Here is a 16,386-nt window from a genome sequence, read left to right on the forward strand (position 1 = left end):
GCCACCTAATGTAATAACAGGGCCTCTAGGGCAGCTCACACATATTCCAAAGGTCTCTTTTTGGTATAAATTGGTGAAACAAGCTCACTGCTCATGATCAGCATAAATTGTCTAAGGCAAAATTCCCCAGAATATTCACCAACTATGGCAATTGTGGCTGCGACCTTTTGCTCTGGATGTGTGGAAGTTAAACTCTGACCCTTGGTAAGTGAAAGTGTTAGGCTGCGCTTATAGGGCCGGCGACAGCGACGCCGCGGCAAATCAAATACATTGCCGCCATCGCGTGCGCTTATAGTAAGCGCGACGCGACAGCGACGGATTGGTGGAAAATCAAATAGAGATGACTTCCAGCGATCGCGACCAATCGGCGCTCTGTCGCGTCATCGTCGTCCGGCACTATAAGCGTAGCCTTAAAACTAAATAAGACTGTTACGATTGAAAATGATCTACTTTGGAAATACGGATACAATATTTGTGATCTAATAATAAATCATTTTCTTTAAAAAGAATGTGCAACTATACGTCTGTAAACAAAAAAAACTGCAGAAAAAAATGCAAAAAATGCACACAGCAGCGCACTGCCCAGACTAATGGGGCACAGGTGATAAAAGTGAAAAATGTATTGCCCAATCAATGACAAAAAAGCAGGTGTGGACCCTCCACCATTATCTTACGATATTCATTATGGCTTATTGATTGTATTTCCGGGACTATTGGAGCATCCATTCATTCTACATATTCTGGATTGAAACAAAAAAAAAAAAAAAACTGTGCTGGTACCATGCGTCTGCAGTAAATAAAATAAAAAATGTAATGTTCTCCATACCACACATGTTGACTGATTGTATGTCAATGTTAATTGAATTAGTGAGATGGAGGGACTACAGTAAAGTGAGAGATTTTCACACCAGGCTACCTGTTACTACCTTATCTTACTGCCCCCGTCCTGTCTAGATTCATTGTAACCAGATATCCCTCTTGCATACACTGTATACCTGTATAATATTGTGTTTCTGTATTTCTGACATACCCGATGAAGGACCCGGAGAGGTTGGAAAGCTTGTAACATTCCAACTACTTGTTGATGCAGGAATTACATGCACGTGATAAATGGCATGTATCAGGTTTTTTTTTTTTTTTATCTTTCTCTTCTATCCTTTACTAACCATATTTAAAGTACAAGGTCTGAGCTGACATAGTAACTTGTTTCAACAAAAAAACTTAAAACTACTAATATATATATACATATATACAGTGTTCGACAATGCTATACATTTACACGCTCGGGGCGTGTAGATTTAACCTCCGGGCGAGTAAATATTGGCCCAAGCAGCACACGTGTTTGTTTTTTAAATTTCCCGCGCTCGCGCTGGACAAAAAAAAAAAAGCCGGAGACGGGTTCATGTTGTTGGGGGAGATTACCCCGCCTCCGGCTCTCTGAGCAGTGCCCTCCCTCCTCCCAGCAATACTTTCCCTCCTCTCATCGGTGCTTTCACTCCTCCCCTTTCCGGCAGCCAGCCCCTTCCGCGCCTGTCTGCCACAGGCCCCTGCAGGGCCATCTGTCGCCCCCCCCCCCCCCACCATCGGGGCATCCGCCCCCCCCCCTCCCATCGGGCCATCCACCCCCCCTCCCATCGGGCCATCCACCCCCCCTCTCATCGGGCCATCCGCGCCCCCCCTCCCATCGGGCCGCCCCCCCCCCCCCACCATCGGGCCATCCGTGCCCCCCTCCCATCGGGCCATCCACCCCCCCCTCCCATCGGGCCATCCACCCCCCCTCTCATCGGGCCATCCGCACCCCCCCTCCCATCGGGCCATCCACGCCTCCCCTCCCATCGGGCCGTCCGCGCCCCCCCTCCCATCGGGCCATCCGTGCCCCCCTCCCATCGGGCCACCGCGCCCCCCCTCCCATCGGGCCACCGCGCCCCCCCTCCCATCGGGCCATCCGCGCCCCTCCTCCCATTGGGCCATCCGCCCCCCCTCCCATCCGGCCATCTGCCCCCCACCTCAAACGGGCCATCCGCCGCCGGGCCCATCATGTTGTACCAGAGCGTCCGAAGGTCCTAGGCCAGGTAACGGGTGTGCCCTGGGGGGGGAGGCAGGACATCACCGCAGCTCGTGCTCCTTCTGGGTGCAGTGAGGCTCAGGGCGGCCCTGTCTCATGTGTGGGGGCTGGGAGGCCTCACGATGTCCCTGGGGTGGCCGCGGCCTTGTCTCTGTGTGGGGGTTGGGAGGCCTCGCTTTGGGGTTCCCGGGGGGCTGTGCTGATGTAACGCTGCAGTTGCCCAATCACCCACAACTCACCCACCCTCCCCCCAGCCTCTCACCCAGTCACCCTCTCACCCAGTCACCCTCTCACCCAGTCACCCTCTCACCCAGTCACCCTCTCACCCAGTCACCCTCTCACCCAGTCACCCTCTCACCCAGTCACCCTCCCACCCAGTCACCCTCCCACCCTCTCACCCAGTCACCCTCTCACCCAGTCACCCTCTCCCCCATTCACCCTCTCCCCCAGTCACCCTCCCATCCAGTCACCCTCCCACCCAGTCACCCTCCCACCCAGTCACCCTCCCATCCAGTCACCCTCCCACCCAGTCACCCTCCCACCCAGTCACCCTCCCACCCAGTCATCCTCTCACCCAGTCACCCTCTCACCCAGTCACACTCTCACCCAGTCACCCTCTCCCCCAGTCACCCTCCCACCCAGTCACCCTCCCACCCAGTCACCCTCCCACCCAGTCACCCTCCCATCCAGTCACCCTCCCACCCAGTCACCCTCCCACCCAGTCACCCTCCCACCTAGTCACCCTCCCATCCCCTACTCACACGCTCACCCACCCGACTAGTCACACACTCGCTTCTTAGTAGCAATTTACGCCTTTTTTAAAAAGTGGGGGTGGGGCTAGGGGCGGGACTAATGGCAGGCTGGGGGCGGGGCTAGGTGGCGAGTAGATTTTTTGGTTGGGCGAGTAGATTTTTGGGTGATTTGTCGAACATTGTATATATATATATGTATACACACACACACACGTTTGATGCTCTTGCAAGAGGAAGGAATATGACATAATTAATTAACTACATGCTGCTACCACACTTTGCTTTATACATAGCTGTTGTGTAGCTTACAGACGTAGAATAGAAAGAGGGAACGAAAAGGTAGGAAAAATGTATCTCGCCATTCCCACACCCGTATTAAAATAGTAGCTCGTCCAAATAATTGTCACCCATTTGGTATTCAACCGTTTTCCATTTGGCATTTGCTTTTTCGTCTGGATTGACCTCCCCACCCCAATCATCTAGACACAAAAAAAAAGGTTTTCTGTAATTATTTTAATTAGAAGTGCAAATTATGGCTACAATGACAGCAGAGTGAGCCCATAGTTCTGACTCTCCAACTACTACAGTAGTTTTACTGCACCCAACTAATTGCTGTGTACATTTTGGTAAATACAAATCATATTATTCTCTTATGAACACAAGAAGTCCTCCTCTGCCAGTTACTGTAGATCGTGTTCACCCCTGAAACTAACAATCTCTGTAAGAAATAAGCAAATCGTGATGACCCTCAAGGGTTAAGAGAATCATTCTGGATTCAAAGAGTGAGACTTCTTTGAAGTCTCCGCGGTCATTGATGCTGCGGATGAGTGAAACGCGGCACTGCAGTTATCAGATCAGTTCTTGGAAGATATAATAGATTATGGCAAGATACCGCTCAAACCCAAGTGTCAAATATATAGAAAACCTGGTGCATGGGGAAAATATATGTATCAAGGTACAGAGAAAGTGACAAGGTCACAGCAGTCCCCTTTTCACATTGCACTCAAGGTAGAGGAAATAGTCATGTACATAAAGTTATAGTATCCACCAAAGGAACTATTGTCCCATAAAGATCCTTCTATTGGATATTGTATCCTCATGTACATATATACAATCTTTATGGGACAATAGTTCCTTTGGTGGATACTATATCTTTATGTACATTACTATTTCCTCTGCCTTGAGTGCAATGTGAAAAGGGGACTGCTGTGACCTTGTCACTTTCTCTGTATCTTGATACAGTTCTTGGAAGTACCTATTCTGTTTCCAGATGGTACAAGCAGGTTTGTGATAAGCAAGTACCAGACCGGCCATGAAAACACGTCATCAACATATATACAATACACAAAGGACGAGGAGCAGTAAAACAGTAATGTGAGAGGTCACCCGTGACTGATTTGGAGTTGCCTAAGAATTATTGGCTGAGCCTGTACTGTATATCATCTCAGATCCTATGGGGCACACATAGTGGGCAAAATAAACACATCAGTGTAGTTGACGACTTTCATACCAAGATACAATCATCCTGAAAGTGAACCTGTGATTTCTCTGCTGTGTGACAAACGCTCCGTTTTATTGTGAGCAGGCTCTGCACTATCTGTGCTTCCCAGGTAGTCGCTGCTGTACCCTTTTATCTGTTCAGACAATGAAGGCATTTTTAATTACATTACAAAGAAAAGACAAGAGAAAATAGCAATTCGTCATTTACGCGTACATTTATGGACACTGTTTTATTATGAAATTGTGGGGGACTGAAAAACCCTCCTTAGCATGTGCTTAAAAAATACATGTAACAAAAAAAAACTTATCCTCGCCTGATTTATTTATTACTAAAAGGCATCATCATTTAACCCAGTGTTTCCCAACTCCAGTCCTCAGGGAATCCCAACCGGTCCGGTCTTAAGGATATCCCTGCTCCAGCACAGGTGGCTCAGTCAAAATGACTGAGCCGCTGATTGACCCACCTGTGCTGGAGCAGGCATATCCTTAAGACCTGACCTGTTGGGGTTCCCTGAGGACTGGAGTTGGGAAACACTGATTTAACCTATTAAACATTGCACTACCACGATGGCAGTCGTTTGGGCTGCCCCTTTAACATAGACGGGCACTACCCGTTTGGACGATCTGAAGTCAGGTGTCACTGTATGGTCCCTACTCAATATGCTGCGTGTCTTCCCCTTGCTTTCGGCTCATTCATTGGAAGGGGAGAGATCGTCACAGCATATTGAACAGGAACCTATGCATCACTGGGCTTATGAAGATGGTGTCTCCAGCTTGTTTACTCAATGAAAGACGCGCTCCGGAACGGAGTGACACCTGTCAGGCCTGAAAATGGCGTGTTTGACAAGCAGAGTCGTTGGCAGGTTCACTTCGTAGAAAAATAACCCAGAAAAATGTCAAGCGTTGGATGTGTGTGTGTGATCTGCACGTTTCCGGCAGAACCGGCGCCCCACAGATAATGCTCATGACAGCGTTCGCTTCGGAGATAACATCCATGCTAAGTACTTATTCACGGCGCGTCAAATCACAATTTAGATAGCAAATGAATGCGGCGCGCCATGCAGAGGAAGTGCAAACATCTGAATAGTGGAACATATCGGGGTTATTAATTTTTCATCAGCCTTAATTTGTGTTTGCCAGGAACGAGTGTCATTGATTTAATCCCTTCATCGGATTGCAATGTGGCAGTGAAGCTTGCAATGCTCAGCGGGCGACCCTGGCAGCGGAGAGGGAAAAGCTTCACCATAACATACCGCTCGGCTTGCTTTATTGCAATGTGTACGGCTCATACCATAACGCCACATAAACCTCCTTACACAGCAGGGCTTGTTTGGGATGGACCAGGGCTGCACAACTCCAGTCTTCAAGCTCCCCCAACAGGTCAGGTCCTCAGGAAATCCCCGCTTCAGATTGAGCCTCTAATTGAGCCACCTGTGCTGAAGCAGTGACCGAGCCACCTGTGCTGAAACAGGGTTATCCTTCAAACCTGACCTGTGGGGGTGTCCTGAGGACGGGAGTCGAGCACCCCTGTGATAGACAATGGGAGAGTAGACGTGCAGAGCTGCATGGGTTTACAGTGCAAATGTTCTTGTCAATTAAGAAAAGGTCGCCCCTCGCACCTAAAGTCATTTCATCACAAAGTCACGGGGACACTTGTATGAGGATTTATTACAGAAAAGTGAGACAATGCAGCATTTGGGGGGTTAATCCCCTTGATTTACCGTAACCCGCGGGGAAGTTTGTTGGGGATGACAGTGCGGGAAATCGAACTGCTGCACCCACCCCCCCAAATTATTGTGCCCCCCCAGTTTGCACACCCCTGCTGTAGACAGAGTACAGGTAGTCCTCGCTATCCAACGTTTCACTTTACACCGAATGGCATATCCAACGTTTTACAATGCCACCCTAAGGGACGTTATCCGATGCCTGAATGTGTTATCCGACCATTGATTAACATGGGACTCACTTTCAACGGTGTCACTATCCAACGCTACTTCCAGAACGGATTCCGTTGGATAACCGAGGACCGCCTGTATGATGAATACACAAGAAGAGATGTGTTTTATGCCCCAGCCTCCTATAAGCTTATTGGCAAGAAACAGCAGACACACATTCCGAGCTTGTTGTTATTAAGAGGGAATAATTGGAAAGTGCAGTGAAAGGTCACGTTTGTAGTGGCTGTATAAGTTAATGGATGCCGCAATTGAGGTGCATTGTTGGCTGAAATGTCAAGTCACGCCGAGTAAGGCAAAGAGAAACGAGGGTTACTGCACAATAGAACAATACCCCCCCAAAACCTTACAAGCAAATTGTAATTCCAAATAGCATGTATTTCTATACCGCCGCCAGTGTAAGCAGCACTCTACTTACAGTAGCATAGCGGAAAGAATGCTGTCTTTGTAGCAGTGGAGCTTGGATCGAATCCCAGTATCCACTTTCCCCGTTGACCTTTGGATAGGTCATTTTAAGAACCTGTGCCTCAGAGATCAAAATAAGGTTGTCTACTTGGGGCAGAGACTAAGTGTGCCGGCAAAATTCTACGCGCAGAGCTGTACACATTGTCAGCGTTAAATAAGAAAAAAATTCAAATCAGGAAATCTCATCAATAATGCCCTTTTTTGTTGCCTATTACACTTCCTGCACAAATGTATATAGCAGGGCCCCGCTCATACGGCGGGCTCCGTTCCTGGCCGCAGCCGTAAAGCGGAAATCGCTGTAAAGCGGGGCCCGGCTGTACTGTATTGTACCTTTGCAACAGACTATTTCGCTGCCAAATGGCATCTGACAAGGAGTTGCGAACGCGCTAAAACTGTTGCTTAGTGACAGCCGGATACTCAGCTGCTAAGCGCGTGATGCTGAAAATCGCCGGAAAACCGGAACAAGCGGCGAACCTAATGAATATGGGTATACATTGGGAAACGCCGTATGAGCGGAACGCTGTAAAGTGGAGTGCCGCAAAGCGGGGCCCTGCTGTACTTTGTTTGCCTGTGCAATCCATTCGTTCCCCCAATATATTTCTGCATACCGTATTAATTTGCACACATTATGTGGTATAGTTATGATTTATTAGTACGGTATGAAATGAGCAGTGCTGTAAAATATGTTATCGCTCATTATACAGTATCAGTAACAACTTTAAGCAAAAACAAAGCTAAAAATGCAGGGGGTTTACTGCTACAAAACGTAATACTTCCGGATGTTTTGAGAAGGGAACACTGCCTATAACCGTATGGAAGGTCTGTGTTTACGGATTTATCATGACATAAAACTGTTACCCCGTAAGCACCCAAGTGTCAGAATACCGTCACTAAGAGTGAATTTGGGCTGCCTTTTACAAACTAGATAGCAGCTGTGTTTTTCATCAGGGATTCCCCTGGCATCCCTAAAGGGTTCCCTGCAATTTGTAGGTCATCTGAAAAGAGGAGAGCGTTGAGGTTCCTTACAATACATCTGGTCTCGGACGCACTATTAGAGAGGGTTGGGGTTCCTTACAATGCATCTGATCCCAGACGCGCTGTTGGAGAGGGTTGGGGTTCCTTACAATGCATCTGATCTCAGACGCGCTATTAGAGAGGGTTGGGGTTCCTTACAATGCATCTGATCCCAGACGCGCTATTAGAGAGGGTTGGGGTTCCTTACAATGCATCTGATCTCAGACACACTATTAGAGAGGGTTGGGGTTCCTTACAATGCATCTGATCTCAGACGCGCTATTAGAGAGGGTTGAGGTTCCTTACAATGCATCTGATCCCAGACGTGCTGTTGGAGAGGGTTGGGGTTCCTTACAATGCATCTGATCTCAGACGCGCTATTAGAGTGGGTTGGGGTTCCTTACAATGCATCTGATCTCAGACGCGCTATTAGAGAGGGTTGGGGTTCCTTACAAAGCATCTGATCTCAGATGCGCTATTAGAGAGGGTTGGGGTTCCTAACAATGCATCTGATCTCAGACGCGCTATTAGAGAGGGTTTGGGTTCCTTACAATGCATCTGATCTCAGACGCGCTATTAGAGAGGGTTGGGGTTCCTTACAATGCATCTGATCTCAGACGCGCTATTAGCTGGGGGATGTAGCTCAGTGGTAGAGCGCATGCTTTGCATGTATGAGGCCCTGGGTTCAATCCCCAGCATCTCCACTCCTTGTTCATTAATGATCTTCCCACAGCTTGTAAGGAAGCCTCAAAACACATGTATGCAGATGACACAATCCTATATTCACACAGCCATAGTCTCTCTGACCTTCAACACATACTTCAGTCTGACTTTTTGAGACTCGAAAACTGGATTTCTCAAAACAAACTGTTTTTAAACACTGACAAGACTGTAACAATGGTATTTGGGACCAAGACTAAATTTGTAAAGCTTCCAGTGACTGAGCTCCTGATTAGAACCAACGCTAACATCACCCTAACACCTGTCACTAGTTTTAAATACCTGGGCTTATGGTTTGACTCCCACTTAACATTCGGGATGCACATTGATACCCTGACAACCAAGACCTACGCCAAACTAGGGGTACTTTACAGGAACAAATCCTCCCTAAGTCTCCTGGTCAGAAAGCGTATCGCACAGCAGATGCTAATGCCAATTATTGACTATGGAGACATAGTATATGGCTCGGCACCTCAAACCCACCTTAGCAAACTTGACACCCTCTACAATTCAATTTGTCGTTTTGTTCTCCAATGCAACTACAACACACATCACTGCGAAATGCTCAAAGAACTAGATTGGTCAACACTAGAGTCTAGGCGCAAAGTTCACCTTTACTGTCTTGCCTTTAAATTCTTCATGGGCAAGCTACCCAGCTACCTGAACAAGATCCTCACCCCTACCACTTGCAGCACTTATCACCTGAGATCAGACTCCAAAAGACTGTTCATGGTCCCAAGGCTCAACAAAGTATCCGGACGTTCCTCCTTCTCCTACCGTGCACCCCAAAACTGGAACAACCTTCCAGAGACTCTCACATCCACCACCAGTTTAAGTTCTTTCAAATCTAAGGCTCTTCTCACATTTTAACCTGGTCTGTAACTGTTTCATACGCTCATAATATATATTTTCTTTAACTGTGCACGCAATGTCTTGTATATAATGTATACCCTGTTCATTTATGTAAGTGTACTTGTAACCATGTATTATTTGTTTTACTCTGTGCCCAGGACATACTTGAAAACGAGAGGTAACTCTCAATGTATTACTTCCTGGTAAAATATTTTATAAATAAATAAATAATAAATAAATAGAGAGGGTTGGGGTTCCTTACAATGCATCTGATCTCAGACGCGCTATTAGAGAGGGTTGAGGTTCCTTATGTAGCCCTTTTTGTGAACCGGCCGACCCACCCAATATCACATTGGCCCCTCGTGGTCTAACCGGTCCCTTTCCCTGCAACACACCTGCTCTAAGGGACTACTGGTACTGCATAACCTGTGTGGCTCCAGGAGATCTGAGCCTCCGCTAGCTGGGAGCCTGGGGAAAACCCTTACCCTTACTTGGTGCAGCGCCTCCACTTACCCGGGATCCCCCGTTAGGAAAGATAGCCCTGAGTAAGAAATACAATGACACTCGTATATGATAAAACAATAACTAACACTTTACTTAACACACACATATAACTCATTACATAACATCACATAACATAACCTGATGCTCTACCCGCATCACCTCAACCCAATGTCTGGTGTTCCCCAACCAAGTGTCCTGTGATCACCCCACACCCAAGGTCTCGTAACTCCTACGGAGGTCGTGGGTGACTGCGCAGTCACTATATTAAGCTAGGGCCCAGTTGGTGCACTTTATAATATTGAAGATACCTTCCGAGCACTCCGATGCTCGGGACCGCAACTTTCTTCTCAAAGGGTCAGACGTCCGTCTGATCCTTTCCAGGTACTCTGCCGGTGGACCCCAACGAGGGTCCCACCGCTCAACGGGAACTGCAACCGGACCACGGCAACACCAACCGCATGGGAACAGCAACTGCCGCTTCCTCCTATCGCTAACTACTACTTAGAGTGACAGCAACCCTAACCTAGTGCCTGTCCCTGAAGAACCGCAACCTGAGATGGCTTGAGGGAAACTCCTAGGGCCTGTGGACATAACCTGCCCTCCCCCTTCCCCTAGCTACCCAGTCCTAACTGTAACTGCTACTAGCTATTAACTAGCTACTCCCAAAGCACCTGCAGCTGACACACCGCACACACTGTCAGCCTGCAGGGATCCACACTTCACACACACTGCACGCACTGTGCCCAGCACATACAGCGACACTACTCACAGGCAGCTGCAATCACACACAGCCCCTGGATCCCGCAGCAAACACACTGCTAGCACACCGTGCCTCTTTGACAGTGCCCACAGCACTCTCCGCTGCGACACTGCCAAACCAGCACCTTCCACACTCAAGGGTCACCTCCCTAGCTAAGGCGTCCCTCTTCAGTTACCCCCTGCCCTTTACCCGGGAATTGGGGCCTGCCTCGGAATCTAGGGAGGACCCTTACCTGATGCAGGAGCCACGCGCTCCCTGCACCCTTCCTACTCCTTCCTCTGCTCTGCCCTGACTGCTGTTGCAAAGCCCGGGAAATGTATCTCTTTTCCCGGGCTGAGCTTCCTTCAGTCCTATTGGCCACTAGGGAGCACCTGACCTCTGCTTCCCTAAGCCTCCTGGGAATTGTAGTTCCCAGGGGCTGCCTAATGCATTGGGGCCGCGTGCGCGCTTCCCTCGCGCATGCGCGAACCCCTAATGGCCGCCTCAACCTTCCTATCCTCTTCCCTACTCTCGCGCGACCTCTCCCTAGCCCTGGAGTCCTATCGCGCGCTGGCCGCCTCCTGCGCATGCGCGAACCTACGCGCAATGGCGGCGCACTCTCTCCTAGCCGCCGAGCCGGTGGCAACGCGATCGCGGCCCTAGCGACGGCCCGATCGCGTCCCCGGCAACCGCAGCTCCGATCTGCTCCCTGCTCTGGCCCCCACCCTCGCGAAGGGCCGGCGGGTCCGTCAAGGCCTCCGGCGGCACCCGCTACCGCACGGCACTCGCGGAGGGGGGCCAGAAAGCTCAAATTTACCTCGGGGCTACACTTACAATGCATCTGATCTCAGACGCGCTATTAGAGAGGGTTGGGGTTCCTTACAATGCATCTGATCTCAGACGCGCTATTAGAGAGGGTTGGGGTTCCTTACAATGCATCTGATCCCTGACGTGCTGTTGGAAAGGGTTGGGGTTCCTTACAATGCATCTGATCTCGGACGCGCTATTAGAGAGGGTTGGGGTTCCTTACAATGCATCTGATCTCGGACGCGCTATTAGAGAGGGTTGGGGTTCCTTACAATGCATCTGATCTCAGACGTGCTATTAGAGGGGGTTGGGGTTCCTTACAATGCATCTGATCTCAGACGCGCTATTAGAGAGGGTTGGGGTTCCGTACAATGCATCTGATCTCAGACGCGCTATTAGAGAGGGTTGGGGTTCCTTACAATGCATCTGATCTCGGACGCGCTATTAGAGAGGGTTGGGGTTCCTTACAATGCATCTGATCTCAGACTCGCTATTAGAAAGGGTTGGGGTTCCTAACAATGCATCTGATCTCAGACGCGCTATTAGAGAGGGTTGGGGTTCCTTACAATGCATCTGATCTCAGACGCGCTATTAGAGAGGGTTGGGGTTCCTTACAATGCATCTGATCTCAGACGCGCGATTAGAGAGGGTTGGGGTTCCTTACAATGCATCTGATCTCAGACGCCCTATTAGAGAGGGTTGGGGTTCCTTACAATGCATCTGATCTCAGACGCGCTATTACCCACAGCGTCTTAGTCAGAAGTCCTATTCAGAAGCAATAGGAACGTTGTCCCAATATTAAAAGCGATTGTTTTCTAGTTCTCTGAAAATCTTCAACAAAATCTAACCATTTGCTTTAAGTCAAGTAGCATATTTTTATTATTAAAAAAAAAAAGGAATAAAATAACAACATTTTAGAAAAATATAAACTAAAATGGAAAGTGCGGTGTGTTAAACGTGAGAAAACAAGATGTCTTCCAAGTGAAACCGGTTCGATTTGTCCCTTGAAGAGGCAGATATCCCCATAAAATGGATTAAATACTGTGATACGCACACGAGAAGCAGTTTAATAACTGCAAGTCACCGCCGCTGCTGTATAATACCCCAAATCAATTTAGCTCTGTCACACTTCCTCAGTAATCCCGCTTTTCTTATACCAGGGAGAATCGCAAATGTCAGAGCGTCTTAGTTTTCTGGACGGTGCTAATGAAATGTTGGATTAAAAGCAGCAAAACCCTATATGTGTGCGATATATATAGATCTATCTATCTCGACAAATGCACTCGCCCTGGACAAGTGCATTTTACCCGCTGGCGCGTCTTATCGGCGGCGTGGTGCGACATCTCCCAGCATTCTCCTGCGTCTCCCCCTGCTACTCCTGTGAACATGGCTGCACGGCGCCGCGCTGCCGTGACAACGGGACGCGACATAACGTCACCTAGCGTCCCGTTGTGATGGCAATGCTGTATAGCGTCCTGTTGTCATGGCAACACGGCGTCAAATCACGGGAGTTGCAGGGCGAGACACGGGAGTTGCAGGGGGTGACGCAGGAGAATGCTGGGTGACACCCCGCCACGCCTCCGTGCCACGTCGCCGTTAAGACTCACCAGCAGGTAAAATGAGGGGGGTGAGAGGGAGAGTGCTACAGTCCGGTTAAAAAAAAATGGGAGGCGAGTGCCTTTTTTTTCGGGCGAGTGGCATTTCTTTATAATTTGTCGAGCCCTGTATGTATGTATGTATGTGTAGCCAGGATCCCTCCGGTTCCCCGCGCTCCCGGTTTCCCCCCTCCTTACCCTCAGACATGTGGGGAGGTGCGACAGGTCGACAGAGTCAGCGCTAGCTCCCGCCGCAGGGCGCCGCCATGTTGGGCGTGCGCACGCACGAGCGCAGAGTCGCGCATGCGCGGAAGCGACGAGGAACTGGAAGAGTGCTGGAAAGTTGCGCATGCACAATGTCCTATGCGCACACGGCCCCAATGTTAATCAAGCAGCTCAGAGACTACAACGCCCATGATGCTTAGGGAGAAAGCTGCCTGGTGATACACGATAGCCAATGGGATGGCTCGATTGCTTCTGAAGGAAGGAAAGACTACTGCCTGCTGGGACAGGAAGTTCGGAGTCAAGACCTGGACACTGAAGCTGCAGGTAGTGTCCACGGAGCAGTGCTCGAGGGACTAGGCCAGAGGTAAACCCCCAGGGCCTAGTTAGTCCCCTGAGACACTGTAGAGAATTACTGTATGGTATAGGGAACTGCCTTACGACAGGGACTCTTTCACTATACTCATAGAGAGAGAGATGCTGCAGGACAGTGCCTGACTGTCAGTACAGTCTATAGCTGAAAGAGTATCTGACTCCATAGCAGAGACTGTTCGCAAAGGATCATCCGGCTGGGGATCCTCCCCTGTGGAGTCAGACGGTGTACTCATTCCTGCAAGGAGCAGCGCGTCGCGAGATCACGTTGCGGAGCTGTCTATCATCAAAGGATTATCCTTCGTCAGGACTATGACCAGGGACCTAGTATAAGTGCACCAACGGGCCCCAACACAGGGAAGCACTATCCCTCACACTCACATTCACTTTATAGCTGGTGGACACTCAGAGGTTAAGTGCCCTGGCACATTGGTACACAAAGGACAAAGGGTGATTCAACGACTGATATGTGAAGTAATGCCATGATTAACCGGAGGGGTGGTACTCTGATAATTCTGATGAATGATGTAATGATGTTATGCAATTAAAGTTCTGCTGAAGTTACCGTACATGCTCAGTAAATACTGTTTTATTCCATTGTGTGAGTTTACTGTATGGTTGTTCTGGTGAGGGCACACTCCCACCACGTTGGGATCCCTCATCAGTGGAGGCGCTGCACAGTGTGTAAGTATATACCCCAGGCTTACAGTGACGGAGGTTCAGGCCTACTGTTAGCCTCACAGGTGACCGAAGCACCCGTAGTTATGGTACCCCAGGGGTACACCCGCTACATATGTATGTATGCATGTATGTCTGTACGTATGTAATATATATATATTTCATCAGGGAAAATCAGCTGTAGGGACTGTGTATTTGCTATACCAGTTTTTTATCTGAGCACTCAAGACTCTGTGAAGAAGTTGCAAGCGGCTCCATCAAAGCGGAACATCAAAGCAGAACCACTGCTAAGTATCACGTGTTGCCGGAGGACCCCAATTCGGGGAGACCAAGCAAGCAGAGGCGCTGTAGGTAACACCAGCTATTCTGGACTTCGGATCCAGCGGAGCAACATCCAGGAGCAGAGGTGGGAGCATGAGCAGTTCTCATACAGCTCTTGGTTTTCACGGCCGTTTGTGAGTGCAAATTTGTACTTTGTCCAGTCATATTAAATATATTGTCACTGATTTTACACAAGGAGCGAGCGCTTTTTCTTTTTTCATTTACATATATATATGTGTGTGTGTGTGTGTGTTCTGTAGTATTATATACTTACTGCATAACAAACAAATAAACTCTTAATGCCATTTTTTATGAGTTTGAATATACTGAGCATCCTTTGGCTACTATTGCAGGTTTTAGCCCACCTCCCCAGCTGCGCCCTGCTCGGCCAGGCGATTCGTGGCCTGGATGTGCGCGCTCGTCTGGGGGCGCGGCCACGACGTCACAGAACCTCATTGGGTGAACCGCTCACGTGACGCGCTTGCGAGCGGCAAAATCAAATTTTATTGCTCTGCAATGTGTGTGGCCAGTGTGAGCAAGCGCCGAGCAAGTGCAGGCGCTCGCTCACGCTGGCCACACACATTGCCTCAATGTGTTTCATCGCGGCCAGCATGAGCACGCCCGCTCAGCGCCACACTGGCCAAGGCCTAAGGGTTTCAGTCAAGGCTTTGGCTGGAACCTGCCCTTACCTGGCTGCTGTGAACATTTTGATCACTGGCAACCTGTTATATTGGCTGCACCTGTTGCAGGGCTTAAATAGCAGCCAGTGACTCCCAGTCCCCGTCCGAGCATTGTATGCATTTCCTTGTGTGCCTGGCCCCTTTGTAGTCCGATTCCTGAGCCTGCCCTGTTCCGGAGCCCTCCCTATACTTTTGGATTCCCTGTTGCCAATCTGCCTGTGACTCCGGTCCTGTGCCGTTTGCCTTGACCCCAGCCTGTATCCGGACTTGAACCTTTGCCGCCTGCCTTGACCTCTGCCTGTATCACGACTACTCTAACTGGACTCTGTCCCCTGGCTCCGGTTGGTGATCTTATACCCCTACCTCAGCCCCGCGTGTCCACTTCCTGTTCAGAGTCGAGCAACGTTACACACAGCAGCACTTAGAACAGTGTTTTTCAAACAGGGTTCCTAGGTGCCCTTGGGTTCCGCGGCATCCCTAATAGGTTCCCGGCAATTTTCTAGTTATTTGAAAATTGTATCAAATATGGAAGAATTGACAATGCATCTGATCTCAGACGCGCTATTAGAGAGGGTTGGGGTTCCTTACAGTGTATCTGATCTCAGACGCGCTATTAGAGAGGGTTGGGGTTCCTTACAATGCATCTGATCCCAGACGCGCTATTAGAGAGGGTTGGGGTTCCTTACAATGCATCTGATCTCAGACGATAGTAGAGAGTATATGAAGAATAAGGCTCCGTCCATGGTGGGTGACTCTGGCTGGAGCAATTTGTGCCCTCTAGGTAGACGTGATGGGGGGGGAAGGGGGGCAGGAGGCGTGTCAGAGTGAGGTCACGGAGCTGATTCGCCCTCATTGAGCGAACCGCTAACGTGACCCAGTCATCGCGCGACAGAAAGAAATGTATTTGTTTCCTCGCGCATTGCTCTACGGCCTGCCTCGTAGAGGCATGACATTTTGATCACGCCGCTTTCGCCGTCGCGCTCACCATGGACGCGGCCTAAGGGTCAGTATAACGTGTGAGGGAGTGTGTAAGAAGAAGGTGAGTGCGGTGTGTGGGTGTAAGAAGAAGGTGGGTGAGTGAGTGTGGTGGGTGAGTATGCGTGCGTGAGGAGGTTATGAGTGAGGTCTTGTAGGAAGAAGGTGGGTGA

The 16,386-nt window shown here is 49.4% G+C and overlaps 1 protein-coding gene and 1 non-coding gene across 3 annotated transcripts in view; one reads left to right on the forward strand and one right to left on the reverse strand.

Annotated features, from left to right (window-relative positions):
• Positions 1 to 16,386, reverse strand: part of MYO5B (myosin VB) — a 340,466-nt gene that overhangs the window by 284,863 nt on the left and 39,217 nt on the right. The window lies entirely within an intron of this gene.
• Positions 8,381 to 8,452, forward strand: TRNAA-UGC (transfer RNA alanine (anticodon UGC)). The gene has a single exon. It is a non-coding gene; the product is annotated as a tRNA-Ala (tRNA).

Source organism: Ascaphus truei, chromosome 1, assembly GCF_040206685.1.
Source record: "Ascaphus truei isolate aAscTru1 chromosome 1, aAscTru1.hap1, whole genome shotgun sequence".
NCBI lineage: Eukaryota > Metazoa > Chordata > Amphibia > Anura > Ascaphidae > Ascaphus > Ascaphus truei.